Raw genomic sequence first — 21242 nt, 5'->3', positions numbered from 1 at the left:
GAATCATTTCAGCTCGTCACAAGAACAGTGAGTTGTGGAGTTTATGACACATGCTACAAGACAGGAGACCAAAGTAGCATAAAGACATGTTAAAGCACATCTAAAAAGACCAGCAAAATAATAGTGAATAAGTAGTGAAGAGCGATCCAACTGACCCCGTAAAAAAAGATATCAGTGAAACAGAAGAAAAACAGCAGAAGTCAGGCTGCTCCTCAGAATCAAAGGAGGACCAGGACAGGTCAGGAGGCGGGGAGTAAAGGTGTAGTCTGATGGTGGAGGTGGATATTCAAGCTGGTGTCCATTCACAGGCCAGTGATCACAACCACACTCGTTCCTAACCAGCCTGTGCTGCTGTCATGGAACCAGAATGAGGGCTCTTTGCTTGGATCATGTGACTGCCTATATTTTCTGCCCCACAGGACTCTGTCGTTGCTCTGCCACTCTCTCAACTGTCCGCCTGGTGAATGTCATCATGACAATAAAAGCAAAGACCAAGCGCTGCTATATCTGAGGCATCTGTTCAAATAAACAAAACATCCGTTCCTGAAGATGATAAGACAGCTTCTCCTGGAGCTTGCCAGTGCGAAGATAATTCTGTCATATAAAAACTCAAGCTGACAGGTAAACACCAACTCCAGAAACACAGTTTCCCTTTGCCCAAACTCTGCACACACACAACACATTTCTGCAGCTCAAAGTTGGCACCGGTGCTGGACGTCTCACTTGCGTATAGTGATTGTGACAGTGACATGACAACATCCTTTTATGACTCCCTTATTTTCCCCCACAATGACAGCGAGGGAATGAAGAGATTCTGCCAGGCATCATGGAGAGGAATCCCTGTCAAACGGTACCCTGAGGCCTCACTTCCCTCATGTCAAGACAGATAACCACTAGTGGCTCATCGGAAGCAGAGAGAGGGAAAAAAATGAGACCATGAAAAAAGCTTTCTAGGAACGCTTGACATCAATATGGCAGCTCCATAATCACATGGTAATGGTGGTGCTGAGGCACTAATCAATATCATGTATTCTAGGGTAGCACGAGCATCCCGGGCTGACGAACAGGATTAAACATGTCAGCTGACAGTCACCTCGCTGCTACGTTTGGACTGATTCTTACATTTACATAGTGATGTTTAGGGTTTATTGCGCTTGTCGTAAGGAGGAGCGAAGGCTGATGCTTTTGCAGTGCTTGTGGCTGTCTGTGTGGTACCACTGAAATACTTTAAGGACCAAATCTTTGACATTGTAACGCTGAAATCCTACTTTCGATGCTGGGATTCATTCTGTCTTCGTGTGCCGGACTTGACTTTTGCTGCAACAGCTGGATCACTTGGATGTCACATCAAGAGAAGCTTCAAGATCCACAGTAATTGGCTGGAAACCATTGTGCTTGTGACAAAGACCATGAGATGCAGTGGTGTCATGTTTTTACCAGCATCCTCATCTTCATCATCCTCCTCCTCCTCATCATCATCCTACTCCTCATTATCATCATCCTCCTCATCATCATCCTCCTCCTCCTCATCCTCATCATCCTCCTCCTCCTCATCATCCTCCTCTTTCATCATCCTCCTCCTCATCATCATCCTCCTCATCATCATCCTCCTCCTCATCATCCTCCTCCTCTTCCTCATCATCCTCCTCCTCATCATCCTCCTCCTCATCATCCTCCTCCTCTTCCTCATCATCCTCCTCCTCCTCCTCCTCATCATCCTCCTCTTTCATCATCCTCCTCCTCATCATCATCCTCCTCCTCATTATCATCATCCTCCTCCTCATCATCCTCCTCCTCCTCTTTCATCATCCTCCTCCTCATTATCATAATCATCCTCCTCCTCCTCCTCCTCATCATCATCCTTCTCCTCATCATCATCATCCTCCTCCTCCTCATTATCATCATCATCATCTTCCTCCTCCTCATCCTCCTCCTCATCATCCTCCTCCTCATCCTCCTCCTTCTCCTTATCATCCTCCTCCTCATCATCATCCTCCTCCTTCTCCTTATCATCCTCCTCCTCATCATCATCATCCTCCTCCTCATTATCATCATCATCATCTTCCTCATCATCATCCTCCTCCTCATCATCATCATCCTCCTCCTCATTATCATCATCATCATCTTCCTCATCATCATCCTCCTCCTCTTTCATCCTCCTCCTCCTCAACATCCTCCTCCTCTTTCATCCTCCTCCTCCTCAACATCCTCCTCCTCCTCCTCCTCTGTGTTATTCAAGAATCGTTACCATCCTGATGTCTATGGAAATACGGCCATGTTGGCCAAGAGCAGTCAGAAAGACTGGAGGTGGTGTCTGCTCACTGCTCCGTGGAGGTTGGGATCAAAGCGAAGTTGACTTCTGCTGCATCCATGAGCAGTGGCGATTAGGACTTCTTCAAAGGCTTCAGCAGTGTCACGGCTTTTAGGTGGCAGTGGTGAGAAACTCCATAGAAACAGGTAGTTTAGCATCGTGCCACCCTGATAAAAGTCCTTGTGCAACCATGTTTTTAACAACTTAGACAAACAGTTTTGCTAATGTCTGTAATTATGCAGTCAAATTCATTTCAGCCAGTCATTGTTAATACAAAGCTATTACATGGTTATTAATTAGTAATAGCATCAGTACAGTAACGTTACCTGACTGTCATCAAACTATTGCCTCATTAAAACCAGCTTTGATATTTACTCTAGTTAACATGTGCAAAATGTTTGTGTTACATCACAAAACAAACAAAAAACTGACACATTTCAATAAGTGGAATATACTTTTGTTGATAATCCAAAGGTGATATTGGTACTTGGCTATGCTGGCAGCAATTAACGGAATGGAAGCAAAATGTTTGTTTTTTATTTGCTTGTTAATAGCTGTCAATGAGTCCTTGACTTTATACTACAGAATTTCTCCTGCAATATAAATAAAAACTTTGATATCTTAAGTGAACAAGAAACTCTAATGGACAGAAATGCAAAAGTGACATTTAAAAAAAAAAGTCTGCAGTCTTAAAGCTGTACTGCCTGGAGCCTCTGGAGGTTTGGTTTGGGATGCATGTTGTTATTTGATGAGCCATTCTGAGACAGACAAGCCATTGGACACAGGGAAATGTGATTTGTAAAAGTGATGTCGGCATGTATCGAGAACATAATCGAAGGATATTCCTACCTTTGTTTTTGAATGCTTACTAAGTCAAGTTCTGGCTGCGGAGCAGTGAGAACAAAGAACTATTATTCTTCAAATAACTAAAAGATATAAACAGAGAATGTGATCTGAAATATAACGAACATGGAGACACTAAGATCGCACAGCAGCAGTCGTTACAATCCTGCAGGGGCGCATCCCCGTGATGTTGGTATGACCATTATCCAGCAATCAAACTATCCATTGCAGTTCCATTAGCCACAGCAGCAGAGAGCCATCTGAATATCACATGGAAAAACAGGAACAATCCTTTCACTTTGCCTCTTCCCTCGATGCCAAACAGCAAACGGGTCAATAACCCATCATTATGGAGCTTCACACTTCGGTGGCTTCAAATTGACTGCCTGAAGGATTAAGGAGAAAAGGCAATGATGCCAATGCTGGCGATGAGACAACATTGCTCATCTCCTCTACCTACTAAAAAACCCGGGGTGCTCTGAAAATGCTGGAGCCTGGCTGAAGAAGAGACGGCAGCGTGACGGCGTCTAATCCTGTCACTGGGGGTATTGTTGGTGAAATGGGAGGGCATATACTCTCTGGGATCATTGTCCCGTCAGGGCGGAAGGGAAATTAGAGAAAAGTAGTGAGTGAATGAAAGTCACACATTAGATAAGACCAGCTGTGAATGCTGAGCTCCCCTGGAAAGTCATTCCGGGTCAGCTTTTCTTTTTCTTTTTCCTGTTAGTCCCACATGTTTCCCATTCCCAGTTTTGCAGAAACTGAAATTTAATAGGCTACTTTCAGAGGCTGCCTTCAGAACTACAACTGCTACTACCTTGACAGGTGTTGCTAGCATGTCATCAACGAAAGCCTCGTTTCAATTGGAACAGCATGGAATTGCGCATCATAGTGGAAAGCCAGTATGCATTTAGTTGTGTAACTCCTGATTTTCACTTTGACCACCAGTTTGGGTCTTTCTACTCTTGTAGTGTGGAATTTGTTGTTTGGTACGTGAGTGTTGTTTTTGGTTCGACCTTGCGATTGCTAGATCCTGTATTAGTTTGAGATCACTTCCATTTTGTGTCTTGGGCTGCATCCAAATTGCCAAGTACCAACCTACGTCCTTCTGCTACGTCCTACTGCTACAACCTAAACACAGCAGCACCATTCAGACACCCCAGTAGGTTGGTGGTGAAGCACGACCTCTGCTGGCAGAGCACAGATACCGCAATTAGGTAGACAGCACCAACGAAAGCCCCACCTGCTGGCCTGACTGTCGTACTGCACTCCACTCTGAATGCACCTTTCACTCATTCTCTATTATTAAGCATATTAATGCACCTGTAAAGGTGTGTTCACACCGCGTCGCGTTTGGTGTGAACACACCTATAGTCATCAACAATGACTATAAATGTTGGTGTTGCATCAGAATGGGAGACTGTTGGTGGCGCAAACTTTGCTTGCGCATCCACAAGTTTTTAGGGGACGAAGAAGAAGTCCGCGGTGCATTGTGGGCCATAGGTTGCTCCGTAGGATGCACCTGAACCGACCTACAATGAGGGCGTGTTTAGGCTGGAATTGAGGTTGTGAAGTAGGTCGCTACTCGCGGCAGTTGTGGTTTCGGACAGCCTACGACCTACTCTGAGACCTACTCGGCAATTCGGACGCAGCCTTGGTTGGTTTTTCTTCCAGCCTTTGTGTGTTTCTCTCCTTTTTTGTCATCACCTGTTCTCTATCAGCTAACACTCAATCCAACCTCATGAGCCCAGGTTTGTCTGCTTTTGTTTAGACTGGCAGCTTAACCACAGGAATGACATCAATTTAAAAAAATGGTCCGCCCAAAAAGCGTATTTTGCCTTTTTAGACTTCTTAACTAAAAAAAGATTTTTTTCCTCTTCCTCCTCCCTTTGTTGTGATTCCAGCAGTCAGAGAAAAGCAGACGTGTGTATTTAGCTTCCGTCTGCAGACTCACGAATGCTTTTTCTGGTAAAATCCACGGCCTCTGGAACCAGCCGTAGATGCTCGCTAATGTGAGGATGAGTGCAGCAGACTGAGCGTGTCAGCTACGTGCCTTCTCCGTCTTCCTGAATCAGAAGTGCCGGAGTGTTGTGAGCTCATATCAGAGTGCTTGTGGGTTATTGAGCATTTCCTGGAAGGGAGACCTGGATTGCACCAGACAAAGCACATGGGAGTCACCTGGGAGTCGGCGGACGCACCTTTGGAAGGTAAAATACAACTTCACAACACAGCCTTATCACGAAGAAAAAAAAAGAAAAACCATGTTAAACTTTGTCAATGAAAATCAAATTGATGTCAAAATCCTGTCGGTCTGTTGTCATCCTCTTAACACTGGGCCAAAAACCAACTCCATGTCAAGCTTATTGTGTAATGACACGTGGTATTCACATCGACCAGTGCGGAGCCTGGGTTGCTACGAACCAGGAAGCAAGAGGGCAGGAGTTCACATCCATGGAATGTACAGAAGAGAGAAGATGCTTGCAGCCACCACCAACATTGGTCTCTCTCGCTCTCTCTCTCGCACACAAACACACCCCCCCACACACCCCATCGTACGACCACATCGTCTCCACCAAAGCGGCCCAGGGCTAACACGGATGGTGATGTGAGTAGGAAACTGCCTCGCCATACACACAGCTCATACATTCACGTGTGGCCTTAGACAGCAGTGCTGGCCAGTGTCTTACTGTGATTTCACAGCACTCACCGCACTTGTTTGCCCATGATGAGACTTTGAGTATTACATCCTGGATTGAAGAGCCAACGGCGTCATCAGAAACATGCCAGAGTCAAAGTGCAGCGGGCAGTTTTCTGCTGATGATGCTGCAATCCCGTGTTTACAAATCTCTGTTTCTTACTTTGCTTAAAAAATGTTATCACAGATTGGAAGAAAAGCAATGGATGTGAAGAGCTTGATGGAGGTGGCGCGAGCAGAACTATTTCATTTAAGGAAGAAAATGTGAAAGGACAAGAAAAAAAAGTAATGTCAGTCAATGTGGCTCTAATACAGCAGTGTGTCCCGTGGGAAGTCAGCAGGAGTGGCAGGGGTTGGAGGGAGATGCTAGCTGTTTCTGATTTGCTGATAGGGTTTTATTATCTCTGAGTCCCAAACAAGGTGCTGGCTGGCTGGCTGGGCTGCCCGGCGGTATAGCCGGGCTGATGGGGCTAATGGAATTCGAATGTCGGGGCCTCATCTCTCAGTTGTGATGGCTGGGTGACAGGCCCTGATGGATCGCTGGAGCCGAAGCCTCGCCTGACAGTCACACTCAGCTGATGAATTGTGAAATGAGACAGACATACAAAAGCTGTGGGCAGCCCAGACCTGGACTGACCACCCCACCCCCCACCCCCACCCCCCACACACACACACGCCTGCCTCGGTTGAGTGGTGCTCCTTGTGATAGCATGTGCTCCAACGCTCACATCCATCTTCCAGCCTGACTTGTTGCTGGGGTAATGCGTGCAGCTCTGCTGGGCGCCATGGAGACACATGAGCCAGCCCTGGAAGCACGCCACGTTTGGAAGTATTTTAATGACGAACAGAGGGCATCTATCACTCCGACATGTCTGCTCAATATAGTCCACTTGACAGGAGTGCATTATCTACTTCCCATTGGCATCTACATCAGGGTCTGATGCAAAATAGCTCCAATTATTTTTGTGGAAGAAAAGTGTTGTAGGGAATTGCATTTAAGAGGAGCTGCAAGAGATGAACTGAAAAAAAAAATAAAATAAAAAAGCAATGAAAATTTCAAGCTATAAATTCGGGGAAATAATGTTAAAGAAAACGGTGCACAAGGAGCGGAGAGAGAGCTGAGCAATGGAGGTAATTAAAAACAGAGGCAGAGGGTCCACCAGAGGGCCGTCTACAGCGATGATTATACAGTCTCCCATCATAATCATAAAATAGCATAATTTAACAGTTTGATGGTGTTGCTTTTATTAGCCAATCTGAACAGATGGCAGTCGAGGCATCCTGGATGTTTTTTCAGGCTGTGAAATGAGGATTAATGGAAATAAGCAGAAAGCAGGGAGATGTCAAGAAAACTGCTGCCTGTGGACATTAAAATGATTTATGACACATTAATATGAAATCATATTTATTCCTGTTTAACTGTCGTCCTCGTTCCCTCGCCCTGCCTTTCCACGTGTCGCCACGCCAGCTGCCACCTTTGGCTGACTTGTAACTGTGGTCAAGCTCAGGTAGCAGGTGAGTGCTGGTCAAGCACTCGTGTGCTGTTCGGGGCTCTTCTGGGTCTCCGGCTCCTGGCTGGCTTGTATGGCAGCTCTCGCCTCCCCCTTTACATCTGTTGGGTTCACTGGCTACACTTGGTCAAGTCGTCTATTCATGGAAAATTTGTTAAAGATTTTTATGAGCCAACAATTAAAGATGAATATGAGCTCATTATCTAATTCCTGCGGTGCCTGAGCCACAGTACCGAAATTTCATTTGTGATGAAAATCCAAGTGACAAATAGAGAAAGTCAAAGTCTGAGCACTCAAACGGAACACAAAATCACATTTTCATTACAGAACATCTTGGATGAATAGATGTTCACCTTGGATGTTTTCTCTCTGCAGTGTTGTGGATATGCGCAGAGATGAAACGTAGTCGCTTTCAAATTGACACTTTGTGCACCTTTTTCATCAAACATGAATACATTTATTCAGACAGTGCTTTCAAAAATGTGAATACAAAAGTCTCTATTGCAGAGAGCTGCTTTATACCACTATCTTTGTGACCCCATTAGTTTAAAAATCACAAACTAACAATCCCACCAACTTTCTACATTGGACTCTACTTTACTTTGGCTTCACTTTCCACCTGAAACACACAGATGCATCCCATCAGCATCAGGAACGTGGGCTGTTCAGCAGCCGCGCATACAGAGGCTTTCTAATATACTTCATTAATTAGTCATCAGATTATTTGAAATTCCAAGACAAGGTGGAGGCGGTGGAGTCTCCACCCTGACAGGCCACGAATGCGGCCTTTATATTGACCGTGTCAGTCAAATCAAAACACAAACAAGTGAATGTAAGTGGCGAAAATGAGCTTGTGTTAGTGACCGATGATGTCACAGTAATTATGTCCATGTGGAAGCAGGACGCCACGTGACATCGGCAAACAGAGGAAACAACTCTCCTGATGGAGGTGGAGTAAGCAGTGAATGGATGGTAGGGATGCTGGAGGCTGCTGATTGAAGACATGAAGAACGTAGTTTTAGGGGAATAATTCAATACTCGGCAGCAGTGCTTCTCAGCTATTCTCTGTCATGCCCCCCAGGGGACAGAAATATGTCCATGCCCCCCTTCATTGAAATACGACTGACAACCTGATCATATTAATTTATTTATCGGTACAAACCACTGTATGAGTTGCACTGGCACTGGCATTCTGCATACAATGACCTGCCTATCAAAATACATGAATAAAGTGAGCTAACATCTGCAACAACTTAAAACAATTTCCAAGTTGAGTTTTTTTTTTTTTTTAACTCAGTCTGTAACAATTTGTTAGTGTGATTCTCAGAACAGAGAAAAACAGCAAATGATTCACTGGGATGTGCATTTTTCTAGACTTGACACAGTAACAATCGGAACTTTTTGAACTGTAAACATTGGTCACTTCATCAGCTTATTCCTTTTCAAAAAGATATATGACTTGTAACATTTGTTTTTGTGTGTGCAAAAAACAATAATGCTTATCCATCCATCCATCCTTCCATCTGTCTATCCATCCATCCTTCCATCTGTCTATCCATCCATCATTCCTCCATCCATCCATCTTCTCCTGTTGAGGGTGGTGGGGGTGGAGCCTATCCCAGCAGCCTTCCCCCTGGACAGGTCACCAGTCCATGGCAGGGCCAACACATAGAGACAGACAACCATTGGCTCTCCCAGCCACGCCTACGGTCAATTTAGAGTCTGGATTAACCTGGTCCCCTCTTGATGTCTTTGGACTGTGGGAGGAAGCTGGAGTACCAGAGAGAACCCAGCAGGAACAGGGAGAACATGGAGACTCACAGTATTACTGATATTTGAGCTCATCAGAAGGGATGAAGACTCAAATATCCCATCTCCCGACCAAGGGACACAGTTCAGTGTCTCAGCACTTTTCTCACCTAGCCTGATTGGGACCACGTCCAATGCTGCCAGGAGGATTAGCTCACCGGCTATTGTTCGAGGTTTTTTGCACCTTATGATGTGGTGGGCAACTTTGTTTGAGGCAAACAACGTTACTTCATTTATTGATGACAAACTGGCTGGCCTGTTGGCGATGCTCATCAAATTTTCATGAAAAAAGTCCAGTGGCGTATCGATGTAACTGGGGTGGAAGGTGTCCAGGTGCGGTCTCAATTTGTTTGGGTTCCTGCTGTCCCCTGCCAGAGTTTTTAGGCATAAAACACACAGGTCTGTCCTCATTTCTGTATTCAAGGTAAATCCCGGGGCTATGTAGACTTTGTCATATTTCCTGGTCTTTTAATTGCTGGTTACTTTGCTTTCCTTGCCTCTGACGCCTCCTCTGTTTTTCATTCCTGTCAGAAACTTCTCCATCTCTCCTCCTCCATCAGCTCTCCTCGCCGGTGTACTGGTGCAATGTACTTCTGCTACTGGGTTTAACAGCCAGCCTGTTGGTTAGTTTGACTACTGCTGCCACCTAGTGACCGGAGGCTTGTTTATCATTCATGCATGAATAAAGACACACGTTCACTATAAGTCCCCCCCCACACACTCACACACTATTTGAGAAGTACTGCTCTACAGGTAACGTAAGAAGCAGCTGGGGTGGGGGGGCTTCAGTCGTCAGTGCCGACCTCTGTGTTTCATCAAAAATATGCTTGTTTGAGCCCAAAGGAAGAGTGTCTTGGTGAAATGCTCCATGTTTGTGGGTGATTTTGTGTCTGTCAACCGCAAGCTCAACTTAAAATTTGACGAGGAGGAGAAGAACACACTTGAAGCTGAGAGCGAGGTGGAGGAGAAGCTGTCGGGACCGGCTCTGGAGTCACCATCTTTCCTTTAGGTAACTAATTAAACTCTTATGTCCTGGAGGAATGACGAGAGCTAACGAAACAAAGCTAACGTTGTCATGAAGATGACAGAAGTCCCAAAATGTAATCAGTTACTTTTAGAGTAACATTAATTACTATAGGAGATAAACAGCTCATAGATGAACCTTTTGCTGCCAAACATTCCTCGACTTTGAATTCCAGAGGAATTCTGATTCTGCATCATGATGTTATCACTCTAAATTGATCTACCACAGGAGAAGCGAGTGAGTCGGTTACCATGAGGTGTCATCCACACGCCGATCACACAATACAGAGGAGATGTGATCTGTGTGTGCTATCAGTGAGTGAGCCGCAGGATTGTGTTTAAACAGCGGGAGGTGCTGAGAAAATAGCTGGCTTGTCATTTGCTGGTATTTAAAGGTAGAGTGCCTTGATCTGTCCTGAACTGCTTTTTCATCAAGGCGCACCTTTCATCTGATAAAACATGGCTGTAGATCTTGTTCGCTGTCAGCAAAGACTTCAAGACCGTTCAAGTGAGATGAGGAAACGAAGGCAGGTAATAACTCCCTGAATGAGCTTATGAAAATTTCATAAACTATATAAGAGAGGGGAATACATGAAGCGGCTGGGGAACGGCAGCTCGAACATTGTAGCTGAGGGGAAGCGGCAGTCTGACTGCCGACAGTACCTGGCCATGGACACAGGGATCTTCACTGGTCCAAACAAGGCCTGAGCAGCACACCTACAGTGGCAATGATTGACAGTAACGTATTATGGTTCGTACAAGTTGTCAAACCAGAGCATGGCTCTCTCCAGTGCCTTCATCGGTCCATCTGCTCCCATCTTGCCCTTTAGGCCATTGAGTCAACGTGGTTAAATCCACTTTCAGCTTCAAGAGTCCACCTGCTGCCATCAGGATTGATGGCAAATGAAGCCCTGTTAAACAATATCACGCACTCATTTGTTGCTAACGTTAGCATCGCTTACCTGGCTTTATCTGACCTCTGACTCCTTCAGAGAGGCACTCTCACAGCTCACCTTGCGGCCACCCATGCACTCATCTGTTCACAGCAGGAGTAAACATGGATGACACGGTCCTGGGTGGAGACTCTGGTCCCGGGTGCCAGTCTCTCGTGTCAGCTGGTAACACCACTCATCACGACTCACAAGTCAGTCGTTACGTCTGTCTTGTTGGAAGCACCTGATCAATGCCATTTACAACCAGGAAAGAAGAATCAGGCGTCATTGCGGATGAGGACAGAGTCCACACTGGATCTTTACACAAGGATTTATCAGAGTGGGCTTCTCAGAGTGGAGGAAGGACAGGAGACGCTGCCCAGACACACACCCTCCATCCACACACCCTCCATCCACATGCCATTAATGAGGATCATCTGCTCTGGAAGAGTCTGGGGACCAGGATGAGGACATTTGTTACCCCAGAGGGACAAGAGGACTCTAATGGTGAGTCATGCTGAGGGACAAGGGCACACACACACCCACACACACACAAAAGCACGCAGGAATGAGCCCCCTCCGCACACACTCTGATCACACAACAGCAAAAACCCTATGGTGGATTACAAAACTATACATGTAATCATGAGGAGTCCGAATGGAAAAAAATACAATACATTAACAAACTGAGCGCAAGACGTGAAGCAAGCAAGTCAACTTTGGCAACTAATGTTTGTCCAGGTTAAAAACTGTAACCCTGCAGATCAGCAGGAGAGAAGTGAAAAATCCATCAGGTCGTAACAGTCGGGTCTCACACACAACTGGATGAAGAGCCACTCACATGAAGAGAATTTCATCAAGATCATAAAGCTATTTTAAGAAATTTGTCCAGGTACTTTTTGCTATATAGCATTGTAATGGCATGATTTGTGGGATGGTATTTCCAGCCTTAACAAGGTCCAACCACTTCTGCACAACTTTATACCTCAAGAGGGAAAAGTTGTAGCAGGAAGCAACCGTGTGCCCCCAAAATGGCCCGGATCTCATCACCCAGTTCCACACAGCGGAACCTAGAGCCTCATTTCCTCTCTCTAGAGCTCTTAGGCAACAGAAATTGGGACGACAGACGAGCCCTCGTGTGTTCTACTCTGAAGTTGTGCAGGGACGAAGCCGACTGGACCAGCTTCCCCATGTAGAAATCTCACATCAGCCACACAGATCCATTTTTTTCAGGCTCTCACCAAAGTGTACAGATTTAGCCACTTAAATCTTATCCTCCCTGCTGAAAGCCTGCCGGCTGCCTGCCGTCAGCCAGTGTAGAAACATTAGCACCGGCATTATGGGATCAAACTTCTCAGATCTAGAAAGGATTCTGGCAACTGAAGACTCTGTGGTTGTTGGTATTTTAGAGAGGACGAATTATAGTCGCCAGTTCTGGATGTTGTCATGTAGACGCACGTACAAGGGTTCGGTATCGGAAATGAAGAAGCCGTTTGTCAAGCTATCCTGACACTTACACCACACTGAGTGTTCCACAGTTCATCATCAACATCCTCCTGCTGATGTTTCACCTGCAAAACTGCTGCAATAGAAAGTCAGAGGGGAGCGATGGAGAGTTTAGGGGACCTCAGTGTGCTGTGTCTCTGGGATGATTCCAGAGCTCAGTTACTAGATCCTGAAGCTGCTGACAAAAACAAAAAAACCCACCAAAAATCCCACTGTACCATCAGCAGGCACGTGTGAGAGGGTCACCAATGGTGTAAAGAAATAACAAAGCTGAACCGAAACCAACACAATAAGAACAATAATGATAACGACTAATGAAAGAGTGTTCTCCTCCTATTACTCAGAGAATTGAAGCGCTGACATAAAGCATGGGGCAAATCACTAAATGCAGGGAAGATGTGAGTCGTTAGAAAAATGATATATTTAGTTCCAGGGCTCATTATCTGCTCATGTCCAAATAATATCAGTGTTAATTTGCACAAACACTCAATTAAATCCAAAACAAAACCCTTTTCTATGCAGAATATAAAAAAAAATAAAAATCAATGTTCGTTTTCCATCACTCTCCATTCTGCACGAATAAAACAAACACACAATAAATTCCGCCCTCCATTAGCGGCCTGGGCAGTGTGGAAACACCCGTGAGTGCTGCCTGAAGCAAGGTATTCAAAATGCTGTTTGCTCAAAAATCCCGGGATTGAGGTTTTCACCATTGTGTACCTAGCACTCCCCGCACTGTGAGAATCCCACCCCAGAGGGATCAATTAAGACGCAATGCATAATCTGTGGGAGCACAGGAAGATGAGTGGATATTCATGAAGGGAAGTCGACTGGATGGCTGTGTGCTGGTGGGCTGAGCACATCTTCTCATCTGCTCTGCCTCACCGTCTCTTACTTGCTCCACCCAAAATGATGTTGATAATGACTCACGGTTAGGTGAACACAGTCTCCTGCACCATGCAGATTCAGACCTCTACAGTCATGTAGTGGCCGCTGCCCATAGATCCTGCTGGCTCGTTACTGCGCTAACGGAAGCTAACCAACATTCAAGTCTTTCTTCACCCCTCAAGTATCATCCACACCCTCCTCTGTGTCCACCCACGTGCTTGGCGATCCACAGACACTTTGATTCAAACTGAAAACAGACTTTCATTGGTCTGCCACAGTCAGTGTCAAGCTGCATGTACATGGCTGGCTCTTTCTGCATCTGGAGACTCAAAGAAGTGATGCGGGAGGGAAAAACAGCTCTGTGAGCTAAAGGCACCTTTTAAGTGAGTATTTGACAGTTATTCCACACTTTTGGGGGTTTTAAAGTATTCTATTGATTATTATTTTAATAAACTTAAGTAATCAAAAGTACATCTTTTAAATAACTTAAGTGGTTTCACAGTACAGTTCCAGAACACTGCAGCCACCTGTAACCGCTTGTTGTGTTGGAGAACTTCCTTGTAGAACCACGCTGCTGCACAAAGCTGCAACGGCTAGAAGCATGCCTCCATGGCAATGCATTTGAATCGATGCTGGATCGCATCAGGTGTTGATACAGGCCTTTCCTCTGTGAGCAACAAAGCTAGCGGCACCTCAAAGAGGAACTAGTGAGAACTGACAACAACCTTCATTCAAACCTGAACGTCAAGTGTCCAAAGAAAAACAAACACTGCAGGAAAGAACATACGTGTGCTTCAGAGCAGCATGGGAGTGTCAGTTCCATGTCTGGTTCGACTCTTGGTGACCTTTGGCCTCCGGTAGCTGTGTTAAGTGACATCTGGATTCACCAAGAAGAACACAACAAAACAAAAAAAGAGCACTTCGTGTCCTCAAGACCTCTCAGGGTGAGTAATTAATAAACGATGGTCGTTTCCTGGGAAAGTACTGACTTAAAGGAACAGGAACCTTCGTGGAAGTCTCTAGAAGGAGCTGTTTGATGTCACCGCGCTGCCATGATTCCAGCCTCCGTGTGCATATCTGTCTCCTGCCACAGCAAGACAGTCATTGTCATCCAACACACTGGAAGGAACGACACAATGCCACTGCAAAGCAAGCTACTTTATGAAAAGACCTCAAATCCTGTCAGCTCAGTTTGGTAGCTAATCCCAGGCCAAGAAGCATATCCAGGAATCTTTCTGGGCAGCAACCGCTGTCAAACTGAAGGATCTTAGGAATTCACTTAGTTCTGCATTACTTAAGAGAACAATTGCTCCCCATTCAAGCGCCGTGTTGAGACCAACACATGAGCAATTTTAGTGATTTCACACTTGTTCAAAGAACTGAACGCTGTTCAGAAAATGTTGCAGTCGGTCCACCTACAGGCCCTTTCAGCACTGGAAACAACACAGAGCAACGGTGTGACTAATTTCAGAAACCCAACCTGCTGAGCGTGGTAATTATGGTCCAACCGTCGGCATCAATTGCACTTTGCTGAGGACAGAGAGGGAAGATTGTGTTGATGTGTGAGCGTTACGTTCCCTCCCCGTACTCAGTGAGCGGTTGACGCTGGAGGAAACTGCTGTATTCCAACACACTGAACTTCGCCATATAACTGTGATCGTCAGGTCAGCTTGGACTTGGATGCCAGGTTGAGTAAAGCTGTAATGTCTCGGTTCTTTTTATTGTTGCTACCATCACCGTAGCTTCCATCCAGGATTCACACAGGAGAGATTCAATCTTGAGTGTTGTGGTTAATCAGGATTTGGACAAACAGATTAAAGTTTTTAAAAACTTGGTTTTAAAATTTTTTGATCCACGACATGGGCTACTGATGGCCAAATAAGCCACAGTGGGCCATGGAGTTAGCTGCCAGAACACACAGAGTCCATCTCATCACTTTGTTTGGGTGTTTTTTCTATTTCTAACATGAAATAAGTTCCACTGCACGAGCCTTGGCATCTGCTGCGTGCAGAGTCCACCTTCTCATGCTGAGGGAAGCTGACAGGTCGCCCAGGCATCAAAGGCTCGTGCTGCAGTCTCTGCATGCATCTCATGTGACCGCATCTCCACACAACGTCCTCATCAAAACGTCCGTGACTCCATTCCACGCGCTCACCAAATGTGTTCTTTTTGACCAGCAGGACGCAACAATGTTTTTTATTACACCGAGACTGACACACGGAACAAGAAATCTAAACTGGGTTTATTCCATCAAATTGATGAGCTCCTAACAGCTCCAGTGTAAACTGTAAAATAATAATAATTATTATAATAATAATAATTATGATCATCATCAAGATACTGAGCCCCCAATTGCTCCTGATGGTGGGCTGGTGACACATCCAGGTGAACCTCGCCTCTCACCCAATGTCAGCTGGGATAGGCTCCAACCCCCCACACAACCCTTAACAGGATAGGCGGTATAGAAAATGGATGCATGGAGTATCGTCATCATCATCCTCAGCAGCAGTTTTGGACACTAACAAAATACCTTTACTTGACATCTGTATTTACGGATACATTTTGTAAGAGTGTAACTGTCAAGCTTGTACTTTTGACTCAACTACTGTAAAATTACATTATTATAAAATAAGGCAAGGCAAGGCAATTTTATTTGTATAGCCCGTTTTCACAAACAGTTTGTCTCAAAGGGCTTCATGGCATCATAACAACATCCTCTGTCCTTAGACCCTCACATCGACTGAGGAAAAACTCCATAGAAAACCCTTTTAACAGGGAAAAATCTGAGAAACCTCAGGGTGAGCAACAGAGGAGGGATCCCTCATCCAGGACGGACAGACGAGCAGTAGATGTTGTTACAGACAAGAAAACAGTTTATAACACAGAATGTGGGAAACATGGAAATGTTAATAACAGCTGAAGAAGGAAGCATCTGGTAGGGGAGGCAGGGAGAGCAAGCCAGCTTGATGGGGGACTGGATGGTAGACTGGTTCATGGAAGGGGAGCGCAGGCCGGTGTAACAGTAGGGAATGGGGGGGGGGGGGCGATGCAGGCGGCGGTTGGGGCTCTGGTGGATCTGTGGAAACACAGAGAGACTGCGAGACACCAAGGCCAAACTACAAAGTGCAACAAGTAGTGGTAATGACAGTTCCAAAAATGTGCAGGGAGGAGAGGAGGAGAGAGGGGGAGAGGAGAGGAGAGGAGGGAAGGGCTCCATGTAACCTGATGTGTCCCCCAGCAGTCTCAGCCTGTAGCAGCATAGCTATCAATGGTTCAGACCTACCTGAACCAGTCCTAACTGAAGGCTCTGTCATAAAGGAAGGTCTTAAGCCTGGACTTAAACGTAGTCAGAGTGTCTGCCTCTCTGACCCATGGAGAGATGCTGGTTCCACAGTAGAGGAACCGGTACCTGAAGGCTCTACCTCCCAGTCTGTTTTTATTGATACTGGGAGTCACTAACAGACCTGCATCGTGGGAGCGGAGTGCTCTGGTCGGACAGTAGGGACTAATGAGTTCTTTCAAATAGGATGGAGCTTTATCATTGAGAGCCTTATAAGTCAGCAGAAGGACTTTGAAGTGGATTCTAGATCCTACAGGAAGGAGAGAAGCTAAAGTGGAGAGATGTGTTCTCTCTTCTTAACTCCCGTCAAAACCCTCGCTGCAGCGTTCTGGACCTGCTGGAGACTCTTTAGGGAGTATTTAGGACATCCTGACAGGAGAGAGTTGCAGTAGTCCAGCCTAGAAGTGATAAATCCATGCACCAGTTTTTCAGCATCACTCTGGGAAAGGATCTTCCTAATCTTAGCGATACTTCGCAGATGGAAGAAGGCGGTCCTGGTCACATGCTTTATGTGGGAGCTGAAGGAAAGGTCCTGGTCAAAAATGACCCCAAGGTTCCTTGCAGTTGTACTCGGAGTTAGGGTGATGCCATCTAGAGTAGAGATCCGATTCAAGAGTGTGTCCCTGTGGTGTTTAGGTCCAAAAATGATTACCTCAGTTTTATCTGAATTGAGCATTAAGAAGTTAGAGGACATCCAGGATTTCATGTCTTTCAGGCAGTCTTGCAGATGAGTAAGATGGCTTGTGTCGTCTGGCTCCATCGACAAGTAAAGTTGTGTGTCGTCCTCATCACAGTGGAAGTTGATCGAGTGCTTCTGGATTATGTCACCTAATGGGAGCATGGAAAGAGTGAAGAGAATCGGTCCTAGAACTGAACCCTGTGGTCCACCATATGTAACTCTGCTATACTCCGAATGGTCATTCTTAACATTAACAAACTGAAACCTGTCAGATAAGTTGGACTTAAACCATTTTAGGGCAGTTCCTTTAATCCCAGTGTCATGGTCTAGTCTTTGTAGCAGGATGCTGTGGTCGATGGTGTCAAATGCAGCACTGAGGTCCAAAAGGACAAGCACAGAGACAAGACCTCTGTCTGAAGCTATAAGAAGATCATTAGAGACTCGGACCAGTGCTGTTTCAGTGCTATGGTGTTCCCTGAATCCAGACTGGAAGGCTTCAAAGAGCTCGTTGCTGTGCAGATGTTCATGTAACTGCTCCAGGACAACCTTCTCAAGGATCTTGGAGATGTAGGGGAGGTTGGATATCGGCCTATAGTTGGCTAACACATCTGGGTCAAGAGAAGGTTTTTAAGTAAAGGGTTGATGACAGCCACCTTAAAGGCCTGTGGCACATAACCTGTGACTAAGGAAAGATTCATTTGGTTCAACATAGAAGTGTTGACTAGAGGGAAGGCATCCTTAAGGAGGCTTGTTGGGATGGGATCCAGCAGACAAGTGGCTGACTTGGAGGAACCGACTGCAGAAGTTAATTCTGACAGGTCGATGGGGGAGAAGCTGTCCAAGTATGCACCAAGTCTGGGAGGTGCTTCTATGGGGACTGTAGTCTGTCCTCCATTACTGGTAATCTTTGTTCTCATATTCACAATCTTTTCAGTAAAGAAAGATAGGAAGTCGTTACTGCTGAGAGTTGGGGGGATGCATGGCTCAACAGCACTATGGTTCTTGGTGAGCCTGCCCACGATGCTGAAGAGGAACCTGGGGTTGTTCTTATTCTTGTCTATCAGGGACGAGTAGTAAGCGCTTCTAGCATTACGGAGTTCTTTTTTATATATTAATAATTCCAGGCTTGGTGGTCTTCCTCGTGCTGGCTGGAATGTGTCTTCCTTTCCAGTTGTCTGGTCTTCTGTTTCAAGTCACGCAGCTCTGGGCTGTACCAGGGAACTATTCTTTTGGGTTGATAACCTTCTTTTTCAGGGGAGCGACGGCATCAAGAATCCCAAGGAGTGGTGCTGCAGTGCTGTCCACAAGATAGTCTACCTGCTTGGGGGTGAAATCAGCATAACTGCCCATTATATTACTACAAGATGTGGCAGCAAGCTCTGCTGGAATAAGCTCCTAAATCTAGAAACAGCAGTGTCAGATAGACATCTACTGAAGCGGGATTTTTTCCCAGGTAGGTTATAATTTGTTAAAGTAAATTCAAATGTAATTCAGGAGTGATCAGACAAGACAGGGTTCTGAGGAAGAACTATGATGAGGTCAGCTTCTATTCCATCAGTGAGTACTAAATCAAGGATGTGATTAAAAGTGTGAGTGGGTTTGTTTACCCTCTGACAGAAGCCAACAGAATCAAGAAGCGACTTAAACGCAGTGGCCAGACAATCATCATTGACGTCCACATGGATGTTAAAGTCACCCACTATAATGACTTTGTCTGAGTTCAATGCCAAGTTAGACAGAAAGTCAGGGAATTCTTCTAAGAACTCAGAATAAGGTGCAGGAGGACGGTACACCACAGCAACTAAGAGTGGTTTCTCTGCTTTCCAGTCTGGGTGGGAAAAGCTGACAATAAGGCTCTCAAATGAGTTAATGAACAATTAGGTCGAGGGTTAATAAGCAAATTTGACTGATGAATTGCAGCTGCTCCTCCTCCTCTGCCAGTGTTATGAGGTACATGGTAGTTAATGTAACCAGGAGGGGAAGATTCATTTAAACTAACATACTCATCTTGCTGCTTCCAGGTTTCAGTGAGTGCTGATACACCAATCTGATAAATAGTAATTAAATCGTTCACTAGGAGAGACTTGGATGGGACAGATCTAACATTTAGCAAACCACATTTAATAGTTGTATTGGGTTGATTTGCTGGAGCAGTGGTTTTAATTTTAACTCAGTTGCTATAAGTTACTCCTCCAGATTTGGGTGCAGGCTTATACAGCCTCAGGGCAGACACAGTTTCTATAGGCTGGGTGGGTGACGATAAGCTGCTGATTCATTTATTTTTTTAATTCAGTTGGCTACCAGGTTTGCTCCTTGGGAGGAATGATATAATAATGGTATAACAATAACAATGATAACACCAGTCCCATTATCTGGTAGAGCAGTTATATTTGGTGTCTATACTTTCAGAACATATCATAATAATGAGAACCTTATTTAGACGGCACTTTTCAAAAACAAGTTACAAAGTGCTTAACAACAAAACAGATAAAATACAAGGTCAACAATAAAACCATGGTAAAAACTAAAAATATCAACAATTAAGAAAAAGCCAAACAATTGAAGGGATTTTAACCTTTAATTCCCTTTCCCTGAGGTCTCCAGGCAGGGAGTTCCACAGTTAAGGGGCTCGTACAGAAAAGGCCCGGTTCCCCTTAGTGACCAGGCGAGTTTCTGGAACCTCAAGGAGGGCCCTGCTGGAGGACCTCAGGCAGCCATCAGGCTCACAGGGAGTAACCAGGTCACAGATACAAGCATGAGGCTGACCATTCAAAGCTTAAACAAGCAGTAAACTCTTAACACGCACAGGTAACCAGTGACTGGCCTCTTAGTGCCTGTTCAAAGCCTGGCAGCAGCATGTTGGACTCACTCCAGTCTTCGGATGGTAGGTTTGCTGATGCCACAGTAAAGTGCATTGCAGTCGTCAAGTCTGCATGTGATAAAAGCATGAATAACCTTTTCTCAGCCTGGAGGGGAGAGGAATGATTTTATCTTGGTGAGTTTTCTGATGTGTGAGAAACATGACTGCAGAACTTTGGTTACCTGGGTGTCACATGCTGCCACCAGGTCGTAACTAGTGGTATCAAGTGTGCATCTTTTCAGACTTTAGTTTCACAAACGTTCCCTGCTCTCAAGGCCTCTTGAAGGGGAACTCTCACGGCCTCCATTCAGGGTCCCCATAACAGGAGATAAAGCTCAGAACGCCATTATCCCGAGTGCATTTATTAGGAGCTGGTTCCATGTCAGCGCACCTGTGTATCACTTGTGTGAGGTTTTACCATAAATGTCATAACTTAAGACTTTGAGGAGATGTAGTGGTTTCATTAAAGTATATTTTCCTGATTTATAAGCAAGGGCACCTGGAGAGCACAGACCTCCACCAAGGCCAGCGGCTCATTCTTAAATCAAAGTTTTATCAGGATCTGCACGAACCCCCCCCCCCCTCGTTAATGAACATTATCACTGCAAATTCCATAAAGGTCAATGTAATATTTCAAGAGAGCATTGCCTCGTGCAAACAAACATGAATGAAACAAGGTGCTTCCTGCTGTCATCAGATCCTGTTATGTAGGAGGATGTAAATAATGTTTCCATCAGATGCTTCCTCTGGTTCCCACAAAGAGAAACCCATCAAGAGGCACTTGAGTCACACAACACTCGCCACGTCATCGCTGTGACATTAACATGAAGTGATGTTGCTGGCAC

General features: G+C 45.3%; 1 protein-coding gene and 1 long non-coding RNA gene across 2 annotated transcripts in view; one reads left to right on the top strand and one right to left on the bottom strand.

Annotated features, from left to right (window-relative positions):
• ntm (neurotrimin) overlaps positions 1 to 21242 on the bottom strand; it is a 485612-nt gene that overhangs the window by 209496 nt on the left and 254874 nt on the right. The window lies entirely within an intron of this gene.
• On the top strand, positions 9902 to 11685 carry LOC147249288 (uncharacterized). The gene is made up of 4 exons (XR_015119530.1): positions 9902 to 9922; positions 10074 to 10178; positions 11239 to 11310; positions 11393 to 11685. It is a non-coding gene; the product is annotated as an uncharacterized LOC147249288 (long non-coding RNA).

Source organism: Aulostomus chinensis, chromosome 15, assembly GCF_037954235.1.
Source record: "Aulostomus chinensis isolate RoL2024-O1b breed Wild chromosome 15, RoL_Achi_v1.0, whole genome shotgun sequence".
NCBI classification, from domain to species: Eukaryota; Metazoa; Chordata; class Actinopteri; order Syngnathiformes; family Aulostomidae; genus Aulostomus; species Aulostomus chinensis.
The sequence above is the reverse complement of the archived record's forward strand: the minus strand, read 5'-3'. Positions and strand labels throughout refer to the sequence as shown.